We start from the raw sequence: 4,369 nt of genomic DNA on the forward strand, positions 1-4,369 counted from the left end.
TTCTGGGCACTGTTTTCTTTTTATTCTTCAAATTCTTCCCAAAACGATTGCCTGAATTCTCACCACTTATGATCCAGCTACTGATGACCCTCATCTATCTGCCCAGATCTGATGTGTCTCCAGAGCATCAGAAACATCCAAAGTCAGTGGGGCATATTGGCAGCTCCACACTTAATATATTCAACTCTTTGTTTGTAGGCCTCCTTTCCCCTTCCCAGTTTGCTCAGGTGTTTTCTCTGTTAAGAAATGCCTTCACAGGGATGCCTGGGTGGCTCAGTGGTTGAGCGTCTGCCTTTGGCTCAGGGCATGATCCAAGGATCCTGGAATCAAGTCCCGCATCAGGCTTCCTAGAGGGAGCCTGCTTCTCCCTTTGCCTCTGTATCTGCCTCTCTCTGTATCTCTCATGAATAAATAAATAAAATCTTAAAAAATATATATATGCCTTCACAATCCAATTAGTTTCTCAAGTCAGAAGACATTGACTATTCCTTCACCTCAATATTCTCCCACATTCAATAAAATCACTTAACACTGTTGATTTAACCTTCCAGCTATCCCTCATATTTGTCAGCTTTCTTGTCCCATACCAGTGCCCTAATTTGTTTAACCAACAAATCCCACCTCTTATTCAAGTTTGTGGATCAGCATAAACTGTCATCCACTGGTCTAGTGACCACATGGGACAAAAGTGATCTACCTAAACACAAAACTGATCATATTATTTGCTTCCTTAAAGTTATTCTATTATTTTTTGTATCTTTTAGGCTAAAGTCCAGATTTTTAACTTGGTTTCATACATCTTTAGATGTCTCTCTATTTCGCTCATTTAGTTTTTGAAAGGTTACATGCTATTTTTACAAAGGTTCATGTACATCCTTTTCACTTAAGCATGAATTGCCCCTTCATATTCCCCTAGAAAAAATTAAATAAAAGTAATAAAAAACGTATTAAGTGTCTACTCTACCAGACTATGGATCGTACTTGCCTAAGCACACCTGGCTAGCATTTAAGCAGGAATTTGAGCCTAATTATTTTTTGACTCCAAATTCAGAACAATAACACTTTCTTTAGGAAGCATTTATTGGACTTCAAAGTTAGTATTACCTGGTTATGATTTTTCAGAGCAGCCAAAACTTTCATTAAAATAGCACTTACCACTTTGTACTGTAGTTATCTTTTAAATTATTTGTACCCTTGCAGGAGGCCCTACAATCACCACTGTCTGTTTTGTTCACCATTGTACTTCCATAGCACAGTGCTTTAAAAAGCATCATCACTCAATACCCAAGCTTTGAAATATACAGGAAGAAGCACAAAATCAGGCAAACCTACATGTTTCCCCCAAATCTCTAACTTGATTCTTAAGGGAAAGGGAAATTTCAAATAAGTAATTAGCCACTTTCATCATCAGGCACTATGTCAAGCATTTGTTGTCCCAATTTCTTCTAAAAACAACATCCCCCTCTCATTTGTGGAATTGCCTTTCCTTTACTATATGTGATTCTTGTGTAGCTGCCAATCATAATACTCGACCTTCCTGACCACAGGGGCAGGAGGGTGATGGAAATCTAGCCAATCATAGTGCTTATTATTCTGACCACCCATTTTGGCTCTGGGTGTGCATATAACCTATGCCACTTTAATCAAAGTCTAATAGCTAGATAATGAAATGGAAAGGCTCCTTGCATCATTCAAAGCTCTAATAGAAACACTATAATTTCCTTAAGGGGAAAATGAATCTTTTGAAGTATCTCTCTTAGGGCCAGAGAGTTCAGTTTGGAGAACATACAGCCAAGAACAATACCCAAATCATGCCACAAAACTACCCCAGCAGAGACTGCACAGAAGCCCCCTTGTCATTTCCCTAGCACAGGCTTGGAAAAGGTTGGCACTAACTAAATACTCACTAAGTGTTCATTATGCTAACCGTTGTCATAATCTACACTCTGTCTCAGAAAGCTAGAACCGATGGCCCCTGTATAACCAGAAACATATTCTGCCTAGGACCAGTTTATTCAACATCATCATCTTCTGAAGCAACTGTTCTTTCTAGAACTATACGTTCTTGATAGAACCTAGCTTTAAGGGATGTTAGGAGAAATGAATCTTCAGAGAGGTACAATTTACAAAATGGGAAGTTCCCCCTGAAAAAAGCAAAGTATTTGAATGGTTCTGAGTCGCAACTAAGCATAATAATCACTAAACCCTTTCTTTCTTATATAGGATTACTAAACTTCAGAATGATATAAACAGGTATGCTTGTTTATACATACCTGTTTATACCTGCTTTACCTGATATAAACAGGTATGTTCTTCGTCCCCAACACTCAGAGGAAACCATACATAGTAGACGATATTGACCCAATGGGCAGAAAGAAAGAGAACACAAAGCAAGCTAAAGAAATCATTTAGTGTGCTCGCTTCGGCAGCACATATACTAAAATTGGAACGATACAGAGAAGATTAGCATGGCCCCTGCGCAAGGATGACACGCAAATTCGTGAAGCGTTCCATATTTAAAAAAAAAAAAAAAAAGAAATCATTTAGTTTTGGAATCCTTAGGCTACAATATCCAAGGGTTCATACACCCTTGTACACACAACCATACATTTCTTTTATTAGTTTGAATTGATCTATCTCTTGCAGACAGGAATATCCCAACTGAAAGAATATTTGTAATGGTTAATTTTACGTGTCAAGTTGGCTGGGCTATGGTGCCCAGACCAAAAATATGTGGTCAAACATTATTCTGGATGTTCTTGTAAGACTATTTTTAGATGAGATTAACATTTAAATAGTTAGATTTTGAGTAAAATCCATAACATGAATGGGCTTCATCCAATCAGCTGAAGACCCTGAGAGAACAAAGAATAACTGTTCCTTAGAAAGAAGGAATTCTGTAAAATGTTACCCGTAGACTTGGAATGCATTAATCTTTGGATCTTTGGTCTGCTGGTCTAGTCCATCATATTTTGGACTCACCAGGTCTTCACAATTACATGAGTCAATTTCTTAAAATACATCCCTTTCTTCATATTTTGTGATGGTTAATTTAATGTGTCAACTTGACTGTACCATGGGTTGTTTAGATATATGATAAAATATTATTCTGGGTTGGCCAGTGTGTATATTTTTAGATGAGATTAACAGTTAACTTTGTAGACTGAGTAAAGCAGAGTACCCTTCATAATGCAAGTGTATGTGGGGGGAGGGGCACTCATTTAATTAATTGAAGACCTGAATTGACCGCAAATGCTTACTTTCCTCACAGAGAGAATTCTTTCTGCCTCATGGCCTTTGAACTGAGACAATGGCTTTTTCCTACCTTTGTACTTGAATTAAAACATTAGCTCTTCCTGGGTCTCAAGCCTTCTGGCCTTTGAAGTGGAACTAAAGCATTGGCATATACATGTGTATGCATTTAAACATATATATCTTATTATATATTTGTGTGTGTATATATATGTACATACACACACATATATATATACACATGCTGTTATATGTATGGTACATACATATATGTGTACACACACACTATTCTATTTCTTTCTCTGGAGATCCTCAAGTAATACAATATTCTACTAAGGAAATTGTTAATGGCAGAGATGGGAATGTTTGAAGCAAGTATTACTTCATATTTTATAGAAAAGTAATGCCTTCTGCATGGAAAACATGGAAACCTTACTCGTCTTCTGTTTCCCTACAATACAACAGCAATTTCAGCAGCAGGTTTGGTGTTTAAGTATACTCAAAAGGAAAGGCCTTGTTTTAGGGAAAGTTAATTCTATGGATCAGCTTTGGTCTTAGTTCATTTAGGCTGCTATAACAAAAATATATATTGAGTAGTTTAGCAACAAACCCTTATTTTTTACAGTTCAGGAGGCTAGACAGCCCAAGATCAAAGCACTGGCAGATTTGGTAGCTGGTGAGAGCCCACTTTTTGGTTCATAAACAATTGTCTTTTTGCTGTGTCCTCACATAGTATAACAGGTGAGGGAGCTCTTTGGGGTCTCTTTTATAAGAGCATGGGTTCCATTCATAAGGGCTCCATCCTCAAGCCCTCCTAAAGGCCCCACTCTCCTCCTGTTAGGTCACCAAAGGCTCCTAATATGATTACACTGGGGATGAGGTTTCAACATACGAATTTGGTGGGAGACACTATAGTCTACAGCAAGCTTCTCTTCATATGTCGCTAATTGGTTCACTGCGACACACAACAAAATTTATATTTCTAGTCAAAGAGCAAATGTCATCAAGTACATCTATTCTAGGCTACTAATCAGATATGTTGATCATGAGCTATCAAAATGTAGGGTCTAGCTTAATGGTGATCATAGAACTAATGCAAACTGTTTGAGAAATAAAT

General features: G+C 37.6%; 1 non-coding gene across 1 annotated transcript; it reads left to right on the forward strand.

The window, feature by feature from the left end:
* Positions 1-2,413: 2,413 nt before the first annotated feature.
* On the forward strand, positions 2,414-2,520 carry LOC144317963 (U6 spliceosomal RNA). The gene has a single exon (XR_013383826.1). It is a non-coding gene; the product is annotated as a U6 spliceosomal RNA (small nuclear RNA).
* Positions 2,521-4,369: the final 1,849 nt, after the last annotated feature.

Source organism: Canis aureus, chromosome 7 (assembly GCF_053574225.1).
Source record: "Canis aureus isolate CA01 chromosome 7, VMU_Caureus_v.1.0, whole genome shotgun sequence".
Classification (NCBI taxonomy): Eukaryota; Metazoa; Chordata; class Mammalia; order Carnivora; family Canidae; genus Canis; species Canis aureus.